The following is a 23,536-nucleotide window of genomic DNA, read 5'->3' as shown; positions in this document are numbered from 1 at the left end:
ACAATTTACACACGACAATGGCTACTGGGAAGTCATATATGAGTTAGTAAGAGTAATAGATTATTTAAATCCCCACCAACACAATGACAGAGTATGAAAAAAAATCAGTAAAACATACAAAAAATTAAAAAAAAACCCTGTGGCAACAGTGAAATAAATATACTTTAAAGCAGTGTACAATTTAATAAATACTCCAACGTGATTTACATGATCTCAGACCTCAAGAGATTTCATGTTATTTTTTTAATTTAATAGAATAAGAATGTATTTGATCACATTTTTCATGTCCCTCAGGACAATATATTTTTGTTAATTTAACTCTATAATTGTCATCTTTGCAAAAAAAAAACACAGTTCTATATTAGAAAACTAGATATGCATTATGAACATAGATAATTTTTATTTGAATATCCATTTGGTGATTCAAACAGCATTTCCACCTTCTGATGGAGGTTTTTAATTGCTTTATATTGGCTTGCTCACATGTTAACAATACAGGTCATGCCTTTTAATGATTTCTATATGAAGTACATCCAGAAACTGGAAGATTCTGAAAACACTATAGACAAATGAAAGCACACCAAGTGGGGGACATTTGGTCCTGTTGGGGATGGCATTTCTGGCCACCAATTGTCTCCTTGTGGCTTTCAGTAAGATATGATGTTTGAAAGATGATTTTAAAATGGACAGTTTGTCTATACTTGCTATTTAGTACCAAACTTTTTTTTCCTTTTTTCCTTTTTACCCACAAGCATTCACTGTCATCTTTCTTTGAAGAAATTACTGTGCCCATGTTGTGTTGCCCTATGGAGACCAGTGAAGGAGGGGTGGGGAGCGAGAATGTGCACAGGCCAAAGATCTAATTTTTTTTATCTCACTACCAAGAAAAGGGGATGAGCTCCTGATCTAAGCCTGCTTAATCACATATTCCCTTCCTGGAATTAAATCTTGAAACAGAAGCATGTAAAGATGAAAAAAAAAATTAGGGTCCCTTATATTCAGCTATACTACCATAGCCAGACAAATTTTTTTATAGAAACCATTTTGTAATTTCTGCTTCCTAGGTTTCTGGAGTTGATTTTGCTTAAATTTTTCTCCAGCCTTTATGTTGATTCTGTGAGGTTCCAATATCCTTCTCATAAAGTCATTTTGAAGAAGTTTCCCTCCCCCCCAAAAGCTTGTTTCTTAGCTAGCGTATTAAGACAATGATAGAGAATTTTTGCTGCCCCAGAATTGGCAACTAACACAAACAACTGAAAATAGTGTCCACAAGAACCCACATTATAAAGAGACCTGCCAACATTTGGCATTATACATTTTCCTCTGGGTTTAAGGAAAAACGAACTATCATTCTATAATTAACCAAACTTCACTGCTTATGCCTTATGGATGTTTTTAAGAGTAGAGGAGAGGAAAGAACAACAAAAGTTGACAGTGTCTTTGACCTGTGCCCAGATCAAAGTTCATGGCAAAAAGATCTTTTCTTCATTGTTGGTAGTGTCCAACTTCACAAAGTGACATAAAAGGGTACTCAAAAAGGATCATTCATGGATATTGGGGATCTACTTTCAATGCCCAACATGAGGAAGCAAAAAAGGTTAAGATTAAGAGGAAACTAAGAGTATAACATCAACATCTCACCTGGAGATGACAAGAAGTGTGTGGTTTTGGTAAGGATAGCAATAGAGGCAACTACTGTTCTTGGAATGGGTCATATATGATGCTAGGAACCAGGGAAGGCCCAAATGCTACTTTAAAGAAGAAAAGCAAACTCATCATCTATGCTGAGACCATGACATTAGAATAGATCTGAGAAGGACCACAGCAATTGTTCTGCAGCCCATCACTAGCATGTGATGAATTGCATAAGGTGTCTTCTGTTTTCCTTATTCTTTCTTCCCCAAACAAGGGAAATCTAGTCCAAAGGAGGGGAGACATTGCCTCAGACCCAGGCCCTATACACACCTACAAACCAAGGTGGTAGGCATGAAATGAAAAATAAAGTGAACTCACTATTTAAAATCCTCAAAGCTTGGGGCACTTAAGTCATTAGAGCATGTGACTCTTGTTGATCAAAGGGTCATGGATTTGAGCCCCACGTTGGGTGCAGAGTTTACTTAGAAAAATAAATGGAGAGTTTACTTAGAAAAAAATAAATAAGATGTACAATCCCCCAGGGCAGCTGGGTGGCTTAGTTGGTTGAACATCTAACTCTTAATTTCTGCTCAAGTCATGATCCCAGGGTTCTGGGATTAAGCCCTGCATCAGGCTCTGCCTTGAGCATGGAGCCTGCTTAATATTTTTTCTCTCTCTCTCTCCCTCTGCCCCTCTCCCCTGTTCATGTGCTCTCTCTCTCTCCCTCTCTCTCTCTCTCTAAAAAGAAAAAAAAAAGTAAAATCGCCAAAGCCCTATAGCAATAGAGAAGAGTGAGAAAGACAAATTTCAATTTTCTATGAGATTGGAGTTTTGGATTTTAATGCAATAAAGATAAAAATATAGTCTCTGCCTGGAATATTTTTAAGGAGTAAAAGAATTCAACAAAACATAGTTGAGTGGTAACAATTGTTTAGAAAATTATACAACACTTTAATAGAATCCCAACTGATACACTCTTTGACAGTCATTCAGGCCACAAGAATGGTATTTCTTAAAAAAAAATTATCATTTGTTTCTGTTGCCTCCAGGACAAACACAATGTTCTTTAAAATCTTTCTTAGCCTGACCTGTCTACACTTACAATACTTATCCTAAGATCCATTGTGCAACTTTTTATTACCCAGACATACTGACTTTAATGATGCTTTGCCTTACACATACCCCTCTTTGGACATAATAGATATAAATTGTAAATCTAAAAAAAAAAAAAGATTCTGCCTTGGTTAAATTGAAATATTCTGTAGGTTATATTGGTTTTTGAAGTCTTAAAAAGAATTTGGTTATAATTTTAAGAGTTTTATTTATATTCTAAAATAGGCATAGATCATTATCTAAGAGGACCAAAAAAACCCTAAAATACTAAATTTGTTCACAAGATTCTCAACATCATAACCTTATTTTTCTTTCCACTGTCTTTCCTGACACTGTGAGCTGTTATCTGTTGAAATTACACACAAAAAATGTTTACTTCAAAGTTAAGTATATCAACCAGTGATTTCTGGTTTCAAATCATTTCCTAGTAAACTTAACTACTGTGACCTTTAAAAAATATATTTAATATATTTAATATCATGTTAACCCATAGAGACTGTGATCTACAGATTTTTATTGTTAAATCTTGTTAAATCTTGAAGCATCATTCCAAACTAGAGATTTAATAAATACTAGACAGAAATTTGTGAATGTTTTTGTTCTGTTTACTGGATTATAAGCAGTAAATAGCCTTCATAGAAAATATTCATGGCAAATATTGAGCAGGGAAATATTGCTATTTCTAACCTTTCAAAACATGGAAATGGAAAGACACAAATGCCAAAGTAAAATGAAGATTTTTATTAAATTGAACTGGAGAAAAGGAAGAATTGATTTGTATTTAATGCTACCTAATAAGGAAATTAACTTCTGGGTTTGATCTTTGTTTCTAAAGTATGTTTACCTGCAGTTAAATTCTAGCTAACTAGTATATCACCGGAGCTAATTATCCACCAATCATTTAAGAGGATTAACAAGCCAGGGACATATAAATCTATTTCCATAATCAAGCTGAAGTGGAGGTAAATGGTGAAGGAAAATAAAATATCTAGGACATGTGGATCAGGAATAATAGGAATATTAGCAACTGTGTACACACAGAGGAAACAAAAAAGATTCTCAAGAGGATATATATATATATATATATATGTGTGTGTGTGTGTGTGTGTGTGTGTACATATATATATACACACACCCTGCCAATGGGAGAATTGGAACTCAGGCTTTGCTCCCTTCTCTGAATCTCTGCCCTTTAGTCTGTATAGGGATATAGCACATCTGCACATCCCCTTCCTGCCCAAACATATGATGTATGGTACTGTGGAAAGATATTTGGTCTTTATCCCCAGTTCCTACCACACAATTCCTAAAACCCTTGAACTTTTTTGAGTGATTGGATGAAAAGAGAGTTTTTGTTCTAATGAGGCAGGTCTCTGACAGGTGGGGCCCCTAGACAGCTTCAGGATGGGGGCTGCTCTCAAGAAAGAGGAAGGTACGATCCAAGAGTTGGACTTTCAGCCGTTCCCCTGACCTCCAGAGAGAGGAGAGAAATTAGGGACTGGAAGTTTCATTAATCACCAGCCACCACTGATTCAATCAAGCATGGTTATGTAATGAAACCTCCTTTAAAAAAATAGTAACAACAGGGTTCAGAGACCTTCTGAGTGGTGAGCACATCGAGATGCTGGAAGAGTGGCACAGAAGCTCCCTGCATCCCCTGCATACCTTGTCCTGCATACCATCTCTTCCATATGACTATGCCTGACTTGTATCCTTCATAATAAACCAGTAAATGTGTGTTTCACTGTGTTCTATGAGTCTTTCTAACAAATTATGGAACCTAGGGAAGGGGTTACAGGAACCTTCAATTTGTAGTCAGCAGTGTGGGTGGCCTGGGTACTTCTATTTATAGCCAGCATCTTGAAGTGAGAGCAGTCTTATGGGACTGAGCCTTTTAACTTATGGGGTCTGACTCTGACTCTGGGCACTTAGTATCAGAATTGAGCTGCATTGAATTGTTGGACACTCAGTATCAGAGAATCAGAGAATTTAAGAATTGATGAATAGGTGGTTAGTGTCAAAAAATACCCCAAACTATGAGTTTTATACTAAGGAAAATATTTTACATGTTTCTCGACTTCTCAGTCACAGACAGCAACTGTCCTTGGAATACACAGGAGGCCCACCTCACTACCACCACCTACGTATTTTAGAATATACACGAAGAGGAAGGGGATTTGAATTTTAGGAGTTCGTTTTCTCTTTGGGCCAGTCATTTTATTGGAAGATTTCCATGAGGGAACTAATTTTAATCCTGTCAATAATACCAAGTTGTATTTTATTATATTTCATTATGTGGGGAATTAAACACGAGATCCAGAAAAACTGAGGAAATATATAACCAAGACTAATGGAGTTGTGATTTGGACTTGGATATGTCTATTGACAGTGTAGTAAAAGAACGTGTGTGGTAACATAGTGGAGCATCCCCCTTCTGCCTCAGAAATTGTCCTAAGACACAGAACATTGAAAAACATTCCTTTATCTATAAAACTCATTTACTCGTGGTTGTAAATGTCCTTACCTGTTATACTTCAATTGAAAAGGGGATCTGATTTGATAAACCCAAGGATAGAAAAAAGGTCATTCATTATCTGCTTCAGATAAAGGACAAAAATAGTACAGGGAGACCCTGTACCCCAGTCCCAAGGAAGGTGTGTCAGTTTCAGCTTCAGTGAGGGAGTCTAACTGTAGATTGTAGTACGTGTGTTGTATCAGTCAGATAGGAGAGCTACCTGCATGAATTTACACTCCTTCATAACATTCCTTCATCACTTAAACATTTTCAGAGAGAGGCATCTTAATTATGACCAAATTAAATTACACTGTAGAGTAGTCAAATGGGTAGGGAGACTCCTGACTTAAATATACTATTTGTCAATTATGGTACTAATGTCTAATGACTACGGCAATCATCTGCCTTGGAAAATAACTGGGAAATTCAAAAAGATTAAGAATTCAAGATTTATCTTCATTTTTTTATGCCAGAATCCCTTTCTCTGCTTCTTTGCATATAACTCACTCTTACTTACCTGGTCCCTTGATGTATATTTTCTTATAAACAGCACAAGTGACAAAGCTTTAAGGTGAATATCTGTTATTTATTTTATGTATTTCAGGAGAATTATAGCCTATCTGTCTTTTAAAATGCAATGTTGAGGGAACTGCAACATATTTTGTTTCTTGATTTTTTCCTTTCAAGTGCTACTTTTCCATAGTTTTGCCTTTTTCATCTCATTAGTCATTTTGAACATAGTCAATAAAGCAACTCTGGACAAGGAGCATCATGGAAACCCTACACAAGTTCTGGAGAGTTTTCTTCTTTGTATCCCAGTCATCTATCAAATACGGAACCGTCTTGCAATGATGTGCCACCCACCTTAATAGATGCACTAGTGCTGTAAACAAAAATGCCAAATTAAATTGTTTTTTTTTACTCTTGTAACCAACTAGTAACTAAGCACTAATATATACTCAATTAAAAATGAATAAAGGCAAACATTACACACACTAAGGATATATTCACTATTTATCCTATCAAAGAATCGTTTATTAAAACAACCTCACATAATATTAAAATTAAAAAAAAACTAGCAACAATTATAGTACCCATTGCAAAAAGTTGTAATAAAACTGAAGTGTAGATAGAGTACTACTGATATTGTAAAGTTGTGTAAATTTTTCAAAAAGCAACAAAGTAGTCAGAAAACCATTTCCCCGTGCATTTTATTATATGCTTGTAACTCAATAGAACTCAAAACAGTTAACGCACAGAGATGTTCATAAATGTGTTTAATCTATTGTTAAAAGGGAAGAAAACTGACTGGAAGCAGTTGCAGTACACATTGTATACTACAGCACCATTACATACTCACTAAATACATAAGTATTATGAAGGCTAAAGGGACTAAAGGTACCATTTTGGAAATATCATGTTTAAAATGTTACAAAATAGGAGTGCCTGGGTGGTTCAGTTGGTTAAGCATCCGACTTCAGCTCAGGTCATGATGTCACAGTTTGTGGGTTTGAGCCCCGCGTCGGGCTCTGTGCTGACAGCTCAGAGACTGGAGCTGCTTCGAATTCTGTGTCTCCCTCTCTCTCTGCCCCTCTCCTGCTCGTGCTCTGTCTCTGTCTCTCTCTCTCTCATAAATAAACACTAATTTTTTTTTTTAATGTTACAAAATAGTTCTTGTTGCATCGCCGGTGCCTGTGTCACCCGCTTCTCCTGGCCTCTCTTCTCCCAGCCACAGCCTGGGAGACCAGAGTGGGGACTATGTTCTGATGCAAGCTGATGGCCCTCAACTACTGCAACCCTGATGGCTTCAATTGTAGCAATGAAATAAAATTTAGAAAATTTACTGTCTGACTTGAAGACCAGAATATCAGACACTACCAGATTGAAGACAGGTAATTAAAGAAACATCCACAGCAGTGACTGGCTTTTTTTTAATGTTTATTCATGTATTTTGAGAGAGGGAGAGAGTGTGAGAGAGGGAGCGCACATGCACACGAACAAGGGAGGGACACAGAGAGAGGGAGGGAGAATCCCAAGCAGGCTCCATGTGGTCAGTACAGAGCCCAATGTGGGTCTGGAACTCACAAACCCTGAGATCATGACCGGAGGTGAAACCAAACGTCCAATCCTTAACCACTGAGCCACCCAGGAACCCTCAGCCCAAGTTCTTTAAAAAGTACTACAGAGATGTTAACTGTCTTTTCAAGATTCAAGATCAACAGGAAGCCACTGACTGGTTTCTTGGTTTAGCTGTTAGACTTGAACATTGAGATAATGCTGAAAATACAAGGACTTACTACCTGGTAATACAAAACATGCTGACAATGCAGCAAAAAATGCAGAGCCATTGATCGGTTTGGATGTAAATACTCCCAATTTTAAGGCTGGTGTAATGGCTTTGGCTAACCGTCAGATTCACTGTCATGATGATTACCTGGTAATGCTTAAGGCAATTCACATTGTGGTCCAGGAGTACCTGAGGCAGGATGCAGCTGCTAAAACAAATGAAACAAAAGAGGATTTGCCTGTTGCTTTAGACAAACATATTCTTGGGTTTGACAGAGGAAATGCAGTTCTTAATGAAGCTGCTCAAAAATCTTGGATTGTTCCATATGGGAGAGATCAGGGAGCTACAGACAAAAATTAATGAAGCCATCGTAGCTGTTCAGGCAATTATTGCTGATCCAAAGACAGAACACAGACTGGGAAAAGTTGGAAGATGAACATTTTAGGATTTCAGCTTTTCACCTACTTAGCATAATTGGGAAGCATGTACGCTCTGGCTTGTGTTTGGAAATCAAATGTCACATTTTCAAAGGAAGAATCCTAGAAAATTGACTATGTTCTGGACATTTACTACCATCACCTTTTCTTTAATAAAGTTCAGGAAAGTGGAAAAAAATATAATGTTACAAAATAGTAAAATATATACATATATACATAAAATAGTATAGCATAGATACATAAAAGGATGTAATTATACAATGATTGCATCTATAGAGGCTTACCATGAAGCAGACACTGTTCTGAGCCCTCTACATAGATTATCACAATAAATCCTTACAACACTTCGTGGATGTCGATAATATTTTGTCCCTGTTTATTACTTGCTAGCTATCATAGCTGTTATTGTCATGATCCGAACTAAGCCAATTTCATTTTCACAACTGTTGGGTACTTTTTTGTGGACATTGATGACTTCTTATGATTATATTTCTTTGTCAACACAGACTCACTACCATATGGTACATTTTAACAAGATTTATATTTCAGCCTGAATTTTGTTGCACATGGAGACATTTATTGGTGAGAAGGTATACACACGTATTCAAATGTATATGCACAGAAGTTACACATCCTCTTTTGGTAAAGCAGGTTAAATCTCAGTGTTCTTTCTTACAGAACATTGAAAAGTCCTTTGAATAGTCCTTTTAGGCAGATGCAACACACTGTAATGGCAAGTTTAGCAAATTTACTGGTCTCATCAGGGAGGAATTATCTCTAAGGTATGGATACACAGAATCAACTTTGAGCTCAAACCTAAGAGCTCCACTCTAGTACACAGGGAGTTATTTGGATATTTTTGGCAAAGGTGTCTACAGAATCTTTTTTTTTTTTTAACGTTTATTTATTTTTGAGACAGAGAGAGACAGAGCTTGAATGGGGGAGGGGCAGAGAGAGAGGGAGACACAGAATTGGAAGCAGGCTCCAGGCTCTGAGCCATCAGCCCAGAGCCTGACGCGGGGCTCGAACTCACAGACCGCGAGATCGTGACCCGGGCTGAAGTCGTACGCTTAACCGACTGAGCCACCCAGGCGCCCCTACAGAATCTTTATAAACAATCCACATACCTTGTCTACCAGAAATTTCTACACAGAAAGTTATAGAATTTCTAATGTCATTTAGTAATTAAGGAAAAGTCAACTTAAGACCATTTAGTCCAAATTGAAGAGTTTTAGTATGCTGCCCTGGAAGATGCATAACTGATTAAAGAGCTTCAAATATTAAGTAATTGCCCCGAAGAACAGATTGGAGCTAACACATACATATATATTACACAACTTATACTAAAGTGTTTTTAAAGCAACACGTTGAAATCTGACTTACTAATTATTTTGATTTACAATTATTACTGTGCAAATGAATGTACAAAACATAATTATAAACCAAATCCTAGGTTGTTGTAGCAGGGAAGAGACAGTATACTGATAACACATAAAGTTAATAGAATACATCATTTTTGCACAGTTTATGGTACTTCTAAATCCCTGCTAAAAGTCTTTTATTACAACTCTAACTCTGGGGGACTATGGATGAGACACTCCAGGCAGCAACTACAGGTATTTTTAGGGAAAACCTTCCTAAGTTTCAGCCTTACACAAAACTGTACAGCATCTCATATAGGCCAGAATAAGTAGAACAATACATATACTTGATGAGCTGTTACAAAGAAATTGGGGTGTCTTGATAAGAGTTGAGGTTGCATTACAAAAAATAGCCACTTCCTAGTAAAGTAATGTAAAAGCCAGGCAAGTAATGGATAACTTAGAATTAAGACAAATTTTAGAGGGAAGATTCTGGATGTTATCACCTCCCATCCATTTGCCTTTGCTATACTACATAGGGTTTCACCAATTTCCTCATGAGAAAGCATCTTATACTAACTCTCTCATGAGGAACATACATAAAATACATGTTTGCATTGACTATAGTTGTAAAATGTGGATCAGTTATTCTCACAGTCCTTTACAGTGATTTTAAATAGTGTTATGTCAAACAATCTCTTCTGTATTTGAAAGATATATACTGAGATTACTATTCATTATGGGCTAGATGGGTGATGGGTATTAAGAAGGGCACTTGTTATGATGAGCACTGGATGTTGTATGCCAGTGGTGAATCACTCAATTCTACTCCTGAAACCAACATTGCACTGTATGTTTACTAACTAGAATTTAAATAAAAATTTGAAAGAAAAAAATTGCTGTTCGTTAAAGGTATCAGCACTCTAGGGTCTCCAGAGAGAAAGAACAATCAGTGTACTCTTTGTACAGTGTTGTTTTATCAACCTTTTTCCACTTTGGCTCTTTCTACTCATGTCCTCTCTTCTCCACTCCCCCTTCTAGAGTTTTAGACTCCTCACCTCATTCCCACTGGGTGGAGGTATAAATGAGGTATTATAAAATCCTGAGTTATCTATGTGCAATATTACAGATTCATTCACCTCTAAGTTCTGTCCCTTCCCTCACACAGCTGTGTGAGGCAATGTGGCCGTACTGGATTACCACTGGACCTCAGCTGTCAGGAGACCATAGCCCATAGCCTTGGCCTCACCAGCCTCCATGGCTTCATCTTCTACCTGCTTGCCTCCATCCTTTCCTCTCTGCTCTTAATTCTCAAACTGGGAAGAAGGTAGAACAAATATTTTAAATCACAGAAACCTGTCTTGAGGTCTCACTGGAAGCCTTTTCACCTATGTCCTGTTTTGGACATTCCTCTCTGGCATGGTGCACGTCTACTGAATGGGGGCAGGGAATGACCTTAAAAAAAAAACCAGATTGGAAGGACCACTGCCAGCAATTAACACCGTATAAACTTTGTTTTTAAATTGTTGAGTTCGTTGCTTGTTCTGTAACATTATCACTTATATTTGAAGATGAAGAGCCTATAATATTCAGATTAAATGATGCGTGAGACCAAAAAAAATAAGTAAATAAATAAAAATAAGAGATTTGGTGAAAGTATTTGGGTTATTTTTTTTCCTTAAAACCTTTTTTTCTCATTTGTGGAGACATAATAATGCTGTTAATGTTATATTGCCCTATGCTATTCTATTTCATAGAAAAGCTGTGATGTCCCAAAGATTCTTGCACCATATTATACAGCTTATGGATGGTTTCCCTCTATGTTAATGGCACGTTGCCTACTGGTAACGGTGTGGTGTCACGAGCAGAGGATTTCATGCTAAAGGCTGGGTTTGGAATATTGGCTCTGCTACACTAGCTTGTAGAAGCTACTTGTTCTTTCTTTCTTTTCTTTTTTTCTTTTCACCTTTGTTATCTCATTTGTAAATGGAGGATAGTAATGATCTCTACCTGGTGGAGATGTTGTTAGGATTAAATGAGAAAAATGCATGTAAACTTCTTGCCACAAGTAATTCCAAACTGTGTCTAAAAATAAATAAAAAGTACAAAAATTAAGAAAACAACTTATGTTCCTGGCTCTGTAGTGTGTTGTTCAAATTATCCCTTTAGCTGGTGCAGTTGCAAAGCACATATATAATAATACCAAGGAGAATGTCTTTCATTAATAACATTTAGTAGAGAACACCTCTGCTGTCCTGGAATTTTAAGGATAGAAATAACATGATATCAAGCTTGCTGCATCTTCATAACTCATTAGCATGCCTTTTCTCAACACAGTTCTACAATTCATGAAGTGCTCCACTCAGCAAGTCCAGGAAATGTGAAGCCTCACCCATTGCCCGTTTCAATAGCATGTCGCATTTACTTATACAACATGATTACGTGTTCCCAATTTACATAGCAGGATAATTCCTATAGGTCAGCAGATCAATGCAATATGTGCAACAGTTTTAAAGTCCAATTTTCTTAATACAAGGACGTGCTCCTGGGCAAAATAACTTTTTAGTAGCATTCAATGCTCAATACTTATTTTGAATGCATTTGCATTTTTATATCTTCATCTGTAATTGGCTATTTTCATATTAAATCAGCTTAGTATTGCACAATTTAGGATGTGATTTGTCAGAATGTTTTGTAAGCACAAAGCATATATTTAAATACTAAGAAGTATGCCTAATAAGTATAATCTGAACTTGAAGATCTGAGTCCCATCATTTGTGATTTGGCTGCAAGATGTACAATGCATAAAATTTCATGATCCATCATCCTATGATTGTTTTGATATTGTGCAAAACTCAAAATTCTAAAAAGAATAACATTTCCTTAAAAATATGATCAATAATCTCATTGAAATATCCATACCTATACAGCACATCACACACACACTACCATTTCTAAGCCTTTTTTATGATGCATTTACCTTTTTTCTTTCAAACGTTCATTTATTTATTTTGAGAGAGAGACAGAGGAGAGAGAAAAGGCAGGCTTGCATGGGAGGGGCAGAGAGGGAGAGAAATCCCAAGCAGGCTCTGGGCTGTCAGTACAGAGCCCAACATGGGACACAATCTCATGAACCATGAGATCATGACCTGAGCCACAATCAAGAGTCAGACACTCAACCGACTGAGCCACCTAGGCACCCTTCTTATGATGCATTTAAACTTCACAATAAATCTAGTAGTTGTTATTTATAATCATCCCTTTTATTGATAAGGAAACTAAGACTAAAGAAAAAAAAAAGCGTGAGACTTATTCATGGTCACATACCTAGTAAATGTTAGAATCAGGAAACCAACTGAAGTATCTAAAACCAGATCTCTTATTGTGTTGTTTATCTTTCATTGTTGGACCGATTAAATTATCAAAACATATACATCAAATTATGAAATACAACTTGTACCTGTGTGTACACTGCCCTGCATTTCCATTTCAATCACTCTGCTTCAGGTCAACCTCATCTTTACCTGAACTATACATGTAGCATTCTAAATGGTTTCCCTGTTTCCTGTTTCTTTCCCTTCAAACTATTCTGAAAATGGCCAGTTCCTAAACCACAGCTCTAATGATGCCAGTTTCCTTTTCAGAAAATGTCTATTCGTTGCCTTTTCAATTGTCAGTGTCAAGGGTGAATGTTAGAACTGGAGAGCCTCAAACAGTTCTTAATCAAGACATGGAATTTTTTCAACGTTTATTTATTTTTGAGACAGAGACAGAGAGAGACAGAGCATGAACGGGGGAGGGGCAGAGAGAGAGGGAGACACAGAATCAGAAACAGGCTCCAGGCTCTGAGCCATCAGCCCAGAGCCTGACGCGGGGCTCGAACTCACGGACCGCGAGATCGTGACCTGGCTGAAGTCGGACGCTTAACCCACTGCGCCACCCAGGCGCCCCAAGACATGGAATTTTTAACTAACATCCCTGTAAAAAAAACTTCCATACTGTGACGTTAAAAACTTCTAAAATGTTCTGTAATCTTTCCTCCACATACCAAACTACCCAAAGTTTTGATTATCTACTGTCAGCCTTAAAAACAAAATAACCAGTTATTTAACCAACAAAAATGAGTTTTTTCAGAAATAAGAGAGGAATTGCAACTTGGGGTATGCAAACCAGGGAGAACCATAGCCAAGTCCAAAGAATGAAGAAGAGGGCTTGCTTTTACAGAGGAAAGGAGGACACTGGGAGGGGCTGTTTGGCCCAAAGTTTCATTGGAGAAGAATGAGAGTTCAGGTTGGGGTGGCTTTTCATTGGCTGAGTTGTGGCAGTCTTTCATTGGTTGGGTTGTTGCTGAGCAAGGGGAAAATCTTTCTCCCTGTTGGGTTATGTAAAGGGGTATGCAAAGTAAGCTGCAACAAGTGGAACCCAAGTGAGAACCCTCCTTTCATTGTTTCCCAACTCCATTTAGAATTAGGTTTCCTTTATTCATTTTCACACTACTTTTTCCTTTTTTTCTCTCTCTCTCTGAACTTCTACTGAGAAACACTCAAAAGGGGCTTACAGACCTCTGACACTACCCACACAGCTAAATGCATGGACTCTTTTACTTCTATTTTCTCTTTCTCCACTTCCTTATGTAGAGCTGTTCTCGGAAATACAATACCATTGTATTTCAGGTATTTGATATTCTTATTTTCAAAGACAGGAAATGAAAAGTATAGCTCCTTGCCCAAAGCCTATGTATCACTTTTCAAGCTTGAGTATAGGCCATTACAAATGCTTTACCTGGAAAGCATCATGTGAGATAGCTGCCCCTCCCCACACCAGATCTGGTGCATAGTCAATGCATTGCAGTCTGTAAGGGGAGCTGTAATGAAGGACTCAGGCCCTTCTGGCTGGTTATACTCTTTTTCACATCAGCACTCCTAAACCAGGTGTCTTCTATATAGAACTCTGTCCTTCTCACTCCTTTTTGTCCCTACCCCTCCACCAAAGTCTTCTCTTCCTATAACATTTATCCACTCTGATTCTTTCCAGGTTGTACTAACTCATAAGCAGTAGTGTAGTATAGACTGTGTCACCATCTCCCAGAAGTATACACACATACATATACATAGCATATGGAACATTAAACACAATTGAAGTGTGTGAAACTGGCAGATTAAGAGACATTTCATTAAATAATACCATGCCATAAAATCATGACATTTCATTTGTTCTGTGAAAATATATACTTCTCAAATCATTTTTCAACATAGAGAATCTATAACAAAATAAGTAGTTGCAATCCTATTACTGTAAGTTTCCTACGGAGTTTAAAATCTTGGAATATATCACCTATATTGGGCAATATACCAATCTACTGAAGGAAAGAACCAGTGCTTGGTGACATGTGCAATTGATAAGACTATATCAGACCACTGAACCAAAAGATTCCTAAAAGATTTAGTATTTAGAATGACAATCTACCAACCCACTGAGCCATTTCTACGGTGACATAGGTGGTATATCAAAATTTAAACCCACCATCCTTACTGGCAATGTAACAGAAGCTAGAATTGGATGAGAGATCTTTTCTGTCTTGCTTGCAGCTGTTTATGCTCTGCTTTATTGCCTGTTAAAAGCCAGAAGCATCTATGAGAACAATCAGATGTTCGCCTCCTCTACAAGAAACCTAATGACTGTTGTGTCTGTTCAGATTTCTCCCCATTTGACATGCTGATAAATGATAGTTGAAAGAGAAACATAAACTCTACACATACGTGGAAGAGAAACAAGATGGAAAAAAGTTCTGTGCTGAAGGCAGATTGAACAATAACATGAGGATTCTCCTGAATGCACATATTTTCCCTGACGACTCCAGCCCCCATGAAAATCTGAAGTCTACAATGTCTATCCTGTATTTTCTCCCAAGCTTATAACTCGTTTTTTATCTCTATGGAAGATATTTATCCATTATTCTCTATGAACACTTGATATTATTTTTATTGACAAGATATTTTACCTACTTCATTCTTAACCAATGCTTTCTCTAAACACTAAGCCTTTCAAAAAAAGTTGCTGCATTGATTAAAGCATTATCTGGTTATTCTGATAGAACACTCAGCAAGCAGGCATTAGGGAGGAAAGAACCAAGCTAGTTCTCTTAAACATCTACTAACACACAGCACTTAATCATTGTGCTTTCATCACCTGGAAATGACTCTCAGGATTAGTTATTTTTTAGATTACTTTTACTTGCTAGACACTGTTTTTTCAATAGGATACCGCAGTGAACAAAAGGGACCTAGTTCCTTCCCTTATGAGCATATGGCACCTATATGACTTTAGAAATTAGGCAGTTTAAAAGTAACTGGTTATTTGAGGACACTGAAGAAGCATCAAGATTATATAATAAATTCCCATTCTAGCAGCTGGGGTCAAGGGGTCTTCTGGGAAGAAGTGAAATTTCAGTAATATATGAGACATACATTAACTGGGGAAGAATGATCTAGGTAGGAAATCAATATGTGTTAAGATTCTGTGGTGGGAAGAAGCTTGATAAAACTGATAAGGGGGGGAAGGGGGGAAGAATCATGTGATTATATCATGGCATGGGAAGTCAGGGCAGGCAGGGGCCTATAAAGCAATGTTAAAGATTTTGATCTTTAGAAGACAACCCATGGGGAACTACTTAGAGCCTCTAAATAAAGAATCTGTGGTGTGGGAATTGGATTGAAGGAGGATAATAATGAGGCTAGTAGATACAGTTAGAGGCTATTACAAGAAACATAGAAGAGATGATCGAGGTTTAGCCTGAGGTGAGAGCAGTGGGAAGGGAGAGTAACAAACACATTGAGGACATATTTAGAACTAAAATTTATGGTATATGATAATTGATTAGATATGGGAATGAGAAAGAAGATATCAAAGGAAACTTGAAGGTTTTTTAGCCTCAAGAAACTAAAAACAGCTGCTAAAAACAGCTAATTTTTACCTGCATAAACAAAAATAGATTGTGAAATAATATTAAAAAAAACTAAGATCCTATTCATTGTCAAGTTTTACTGTGATTAAAGGATAAAAGCCACAATTAAAACAGGGAGAAGTCAGGTTTTCTAATGCTATTCAGCCTTTTCTTTTGCATTTGGATGCACAAGCATGTATTGAACATAAGCAGTCTTCAATAAATGTGTATTTTCAACAAAAGTAAGCAACAGCTCATAAGTTTACAGATCCCAGATTTATCTACCCATAAGCAATCCTAGACTGATCAAGTTAATCATGTTGGAAGGATTCCATAATGAAAGACTCTCATGGTTGTAAATACCATGAGTGTTTGTCAGATCTATTAGCTCATTTACCAGAGGATCTGACCAGGTTACTTTTCTCTCCTGGGCTTCCCACAGGAATAGTAGAGAATGGATTATAGCCCTTTGGTTATCCTTTTCCTTCTCACTGTGCATAGGAATTTATACCAAGTACCTATTTTACTTCATAATCAATATATACTAGAAAAAAGTAATCACATTTTCTTTAAAAATTCTAGAATATTTTATATTTTTAAAACTGCATAAGTGGGGCGCCTGGGTGGCTCAGTCAGTTGAGCGTCTGACTTCAGCTCAGGTCATGATCTCACAGTTCCGTGGGTTCGAGCCCCTCATCGGGCTCTGTGCTGACAGCTCAGAGCCTGGTGCCTGCTTTGGATTGTGTCTCCTCTCTCTGTTCTTCCCCTGCTCATGATCTGTCTCTCTCTCTCAAAAATAAATAAAGATTTTTAAAAATCTAAAAAAAAATCTGCATTAGAAATATTGTCCTTGGGGTGCCTGAGTGGCTCAGTCAGTTAAGCATCCAACTTTGGCTCAGGTCATGATCTCACAGCTCGTGAGTTGGAGCCCTGCGTCAGGCTCTGTGCTGAGCCTGGAGCCTGGAGCCTGCTTCAGATTCTGTGTGTGTCTCTCTCTCTGCCCCTCCTCCACTCAGTCTGTTCCTCTGTCTCTCAAAAGTGAATAAATGTTAAAAAAAATTTTTTTAAGTAAAAAAAAAAAAGAAATATTGTCCTTAATGCTAACAACAACCCTATGCTGTAGGAAGTATTATTTTAAAGACAAGAACACTAATATCTAGAAAAGTTACCAAGGACAGTTCTGACTCCAATTGCTATATTCTTTTCTCTCGACTGTACTGCCTCATCAATACTTTTCAAATGGTAACTTTAAACAAGACCTAAGTGCAAATATAAAACTGTACACTTTCCTTAAGTTTGAGGTGGATATATATGAAAGAAAAATAAATGGTGGAATGAATGATTTAATTTTATTTTAATGGTCATTTTAAGAATCACGAATCTGCCATTTATTTGTGTACCGAAAGGAGTATTTTTCAACTTGGAATAGAAACACTTATGAATTAGGAATATATTAACTGGATTATGGAAAAAGACATGTAAATAGCCAAAAGCAGAGTGGCCATCTTATTCTATTGTGTCAAGAACAACATTAGAGTGTTTTATGTTAATAGTGTATATCACAAAAGTACATGCAAAAAAATCTGTTTCACATATCATTTGAAATTCCCTAGTAAGAGGGAACCTTTAAGAATAAACAATCTCTATATTAAAGCTAATATATCTCCAAACCATATGGTTTTACAAATCTTCTAGACTAATATATTCAATTACAAATTTATAGGGAGAAAAGTGAATTATGGATTATTAATAAGCTTCTCTAAATCACAGAATCTGTGCAGTGCTGAGATATGTCCCAAGATTTTGCAAGATCCATGTGATGCTTAAATCAGCCATACAAATACTTCTCAGAAACACCTTCAAACAACACGAGATTTCATCCATCCCCAATATCCTTAGTAATGGTAGCCTTCAAGGATCTAAATGGAAAGCTCGTAAGGGGAAAGATTCCTGTCTTCTTCATGGAAGGAAGCAAAACCATGCTTTTTTCTATCCTATATATCTGTAGATTAATCCTCTACTATTGACTGACCTTCATGCACCATACTAACAGACACACAAACATATACACATCTTTCTCCCAATTATCCTTGTGGTCTACTTTCACACTATACACAAGATCCATCTACAAAGCCAGTATTTCTTTCTGTTTAGTTTATTTGAAGTTGTTTGACTGTAATCAGGTTATACATAATTTTTTTAATGATTTAATTCTCTTTTTTTAGAGACAGAGCACATCAGCAGGAGAGGGTGCAGAGGGAGGGAGGGAGAGAGGGAAAGAGAGGGAGAGAGGGAGAGAGGGAGAAGGAGAGAGGGAGAAAGGGAGAGAGAGAGAGAGAGGGGGGGAGAGAGAGAGAGAGAGAGGGAGAGGGAGAGAGGGAGAGAGAGAGAGACGGAGAGAGAGAGAGGGAGAGAGAGAGAGGGAGAGAGAGAGAGAGAAAGTGAGAGAGAGATGGACAGAGAGAGAGGGAGAGAGGGAGAGAGAGAGAGAGAGGGAGAGAGGGAGAGAGAGAGGGGGAGAGAGGGAGAGAGGGAGATAGTGAGAGAGAGAGACAGAGAGGGAGAGAGGGAGAGAGGGAGAGAGGGAGAGAGAGAGAGATGGAGAGAGAGAGAGGGAGAGAGGGAGAGAGGGAGAGAGAGAGAGTGAGAGAGAGAGAGATGGAGAGAGAGAGAGGGAGAGAGGGAGAGAGAGAGGGAGAGAGGGAGAGAGGGAGAGAGGGAGAGAGAGAGAGAGAGAGAGAGAGAGAGAGAGAGAGAGAGAGAGAGAGAATCTCAAGCAGGCTCCATGCTTAGTGCAGAACCAGAGCAGTGCTTGATCCCATGACCCTGAAATCACAACCTGAGCTGAAGTCAAGAGTTGTATAATCAATTGACTGAGCCACCCAGGCACCCCAGTTTATATCTTTGGCAGTCATCACTCTCATTTTCTTATCATCCAGGATTCTAGATTTTCCTAAACATAAGCATAGAAAATAGGAAGAAAATACCATTTTCCATTTCTATTTTTATTCTTCCTAAGTAAAATTCATACAACAAATTTAAATGGTTATGATTTTTACTAATATTAAAAATATCTAAGTAAGAAACAAAAATAAGCTTAAGCTGGAAAACATCACTAGAACTTGAAACTTCTCACTGGACTTTGAAATAATTTTTCTTTTGATGTGAAGAATTCCCTAAGAGTGACAGAAATATGGTTTGATTCTGATTCATTAAATAACATTATTAAACTCTACCTAAACTAATGCCAGGGCTCTCCTCTCTCTCTTCCTGTCTCAGAATTTTGGAAAACACTTTATAAAGATTCACTACAGAAAAGGCTAGCATCTGCCCAGGGATATAGAAAGCTAGAAGGAGAGTCATTCCCACCCTTATAATGAAAAAGGGAGCAAAGCACTAACTTCAAAACGTGACTTTTATAAGATGACTTAGGTCTGAGAATCTAATGATTTAATGTATAACATAATGACTATAGTTTATAACACTGTGTTGTATAATGGAAATTTTATAAAAGAACAGAACTTAAATATTCACACACACACACACACACACAGGTAAATGTGTGAGGTGATAGGTATGTTGATTAATTCAATGAGGGAGAGTCTTTTCACAGTGTATCCAGATCATCACATATATTTTAAATATCTTACAATTTCATTTGTTGATTATACCTAATTATAGCTGAAAAAAACATGAGACTTTTTAAAAGTCTTTTAGGGAGGTGAGATCATAGAGCAAACAATTGTCTCAAAATACAAGGAGAGACAGTGCCTTCAAGGACAGAGAAAACATAAGCAGGTATGACTTAGGGTAGATACAACTAGGCAGCTAGAAATGGAGTGCAAATACAATAGCTAACAAATTGCTGAAGGTCAAGTAAGGACGGGCAGGATCATCGAAAGCCCTGGGTACTGCAGACATTGGGAGGAAGTTTATCCTCCTTTAGAAGAGCTTTACTTTTTGAGAAATGGTAGAACTAAGGAAACAACTACAATCAGGGTAAAGGTAGAAGATACTAGAAGGCCACCTCCCCAACACCAGGAATGACTAAGACCGAACCTAAATCAGAATAGCAGAGACCTCACTCCCCTCCAACCACCACCTACTACCAACCTCAGAACTTTACCAAGTCATAGCAGATTACTGATGTGGGAGGGAGAGGAAAGGGACACGAACATCTAAAGAGAATGTCTCTGAGGCATGAGACAAAGGTAAGACCTAAAATTTAGAAGCAAAGAAACATTGCTCTGATAAACCACAGTGGTTTAGTTTAATGCCATCCTCATTTAATCTAATTCAACCAAAATAAAATAATCAATAGTCATTAAAACTACTAAATGTGTTTTTCCAGTTAAGCAAACAAGCACAATTAATATGCTTACCCTTGGCTAGAATATCATAAAAACTCTCTCTCTCTCTCCCTCTCTCTTCCAATGCTAGTGTGAATTTAAATTCATACACAAACTTTGGAAACTGGCTTTAAAAGAGAGATAAGAGTATAAATATGTTTATTATCTAGTAATTTCACTTTGAAATATTTTCTCTTTAAAGGAAGTAACCTTCACCTGCACTGAAAGGTGTTTATTGCAGTGATTTATATAATAGGAAAATAAGTAGAAAATAAATCAATGGTGGAATAAAAATAGTATGGGTGATTAATAATGATATAATAGTCTGATGATGTATTTTATAATCATAAATATAATGTATATAAACATTTAGGAATATAGAAATGTTTATTCTAAAATAATACAATATAAAAATGCATAGCAAATATTGTTGTAACTATGGAAAATATGTAGTACACATAAAAATGAAAATAAATATACCAAACTGTTAATACAGTTGTCTCCAGGTGGTGGGATTACAGATGGTATTTTCAGACAGAAAGCCATGCTGGTTTCCAGTTTTTTGAGGTGATGCCTGGGGTTAGCAGGCATAATTATGATTATCAGCTCACAATTTTGGATCCTTCAAGCTCTCAGGTTTCTGTACACCTGGGGAGGATGAACAGAGGTGTGGATGCTATAGGAGATGTGCAGAGCTTTGCCGAGCAGGGACTCATCAAATAACACAGACAATGTCTGCTCAACTTCTGCTTTTTTTTTTATCACTTATTACAGACTAAAAACCACAGAAAATAAATCTGAATATACATATGCTATGCATATAATTGAGAAACAGAGAGAGAGGCTGAGAGAAAAACATCATCAATCTGTTAATGATGTAATGATGGAAAGCTCTGGGTGGCGGAGTAAGGTAACAGGTGGTATTTCTACTTACATTCACACTTTTCAGTATTTTCCAACTTTACAACAATCAACATATTCAATAAATCACAAATTCAATAAAGAGTTTAATAACATTAAATAAATCACAAATTCAATAAAGAGTTTAATAACATTAACCATCTGTATCAGTTTGTTAGGCCTACCATAGCAAAGTATCACAGACTGGGTAGCCTAAACAACAGAAGTTTATTTCCACACAGTTCTAGAGTCTGGACATGGGAGATTAAGGTAGGTTTGTTTCTTCTGAGGCCTCTCTCCTTGGTTCTGTCTTTAAACAGTCTTTCTTCTGAGCACATCTGTGTCCTAATCTCCTCTTCTTATCAGGACACAAGTCATATTGAATTAGAGGCCACCCTAATAATCTAGTTTAAACTTAATCACCTCTTTAAAGATCCTCTCTCTAAATACAGTAACATTCTGAAGTACTGGGAGTTAGGGGTTCAACATAAGAATTTTGAGGATGTATAGCTGCCCTACGCCCAGCTCACAACACCATTATAGTTATTTGTTCTTTTTTTTTTATTTATGCATACTTATTTAAAAAAAAAATTTTTTTTCAACGTTTATTTATTTTGGGACAGAGAGAGACAGAGCATGAACGGGGGAGGGGCAGAGAGAGAGGGAGACACAGAATCGGAAACAGGCTCCAGGCTCTGAGCCATCAGCCCAGAGCCTGACGCGGGGCTCGAACTCACGGACCTCGAGATCGTGACCTGGCTGAAGTCGGATGCCCAACCGACTGCGCCACCCAGGCGCCCCTATGCATACTTATTTTGAGAGAAAGAGAACATGAATGGAGACAAGGCAGAGAGAGAGAGAAGGAGAGAGAGAGAGAGAGAGAGAATTTGAAGCAGGCTCCACACTGTCAGCACAGAGCCTGATGTGGGGTTTAAACCCACATCCTGTGAGATCATGACCTGAGCCTAAATTACAAGTCAGATGCTCAACCAACTCATCCACCCAAGTGCCCCTATAGTTATTTGTTATTAAGTTAGTAGACATCACAGAATCTTGTACTCCTCTCTCTTTATCCCTTCTTCCCATGAAACAGAGGAAGAATCTAGAATACTTAACTGGGTTAAAGGACTTAAGAATGCCTAAACTGGTTGTACCATGCCAATATCTAATAATAATCTGAATGATTTTCTCTGACTCCAAGGACTCTGCTATCCCCATCCTGAAAAGTGCCTATCTTTGCAGCACGTACATTCCTTAGAAAAAAGCCAGCACAAGGTGGGGTAAGTGTGAGGGAGGAATATGGGAATTGGCATCAGACAGACTTGTGTTTAAATTTCAGGCCTGCCACTTACTTGTAGCATGACCTTAGACAAATGACCTAATTGGATTTCAGCTTTATCATCAGTAAAAATCAGGACAGCAATATGTAATGTTTATCATTGTTTTGAGTGGTATAAGCAAAGATGTTTAAAGTATTAGATACTTAATAGCATTCTAGTTCAGCATCTCTTTTTCTTGCTCTCCTTTTTTTTTTTTTTTGGTTTGACATTTCAACTGGATTTGAAATAATACAAACACATACCTACATATCTCTCCATCTAAATCTTTCCCTTTCTAATGGGAACATGGGTGATCTATCACTTTTCCAAAAGATGTGGCTAGGTATAAAACGACCACTTATCTTTAAAGAGTTGGCCTATAGGGCAATGCACAGGTTCTTAGATTTCCTGGTTATAAGTTTTCAAATGGAACAATGCCTGAAAATAGGGTCCTCCTACAACCTTTGTCAAATTGAATCCCAAGTTAATTTTCTTAAAGAAAAGGAAATTTTTAGGTCTCATTTTTCTCCATTCATACAAGATGAACAATATAAATTTGACTTTGTAATATGAGTATAAATGTAATGAGGTGTACAGGCAGATTAGTTATACAAAATAACTATTTTCTATATAAAAAAAAAACCCCAACATTAGAATATGTAAGCTTGAGAATTGGG

The 23,536-nt window shown here is 37.2% G+C and overlaps 1 pseudogene; it reads left to right on the top strand.

Moving 5' to 3' along the window:
- Nucleotides 1-7,021: 7,021 nt before the first annotated feature.
- On the top strand, nt 7,022-8,073 carry LOC106977257 (RNA transcription, translation and transport factor protein-like; annotated as a pseudogene).
- Nucleotides 8,074-23,536: the final 15,463 nt, after the last annotated feature.

This window comes from Acinonyx jubatus, chromosome D1 (genome assembly GCF_027475565.1).
Source record: "Acinonyx jubatus isolate Ajub_Pintada_27869175 chromosome D1, VMU_Ajub_asm_v1.0, whole genome shotgun sequence".
In the NCBI taxonomy this organism is placed as follows: domain Eukaryota; kingdom Metazoa; phylum Chordata; class Mammalia; order Carnivora; family Felidae; genus Acinonyx; species Acinonyx jubatus.
Note: the sequence above shows the minus strand (reverse complement) of the source record. Positions and strands in the feature narration are given on the sequence as shown.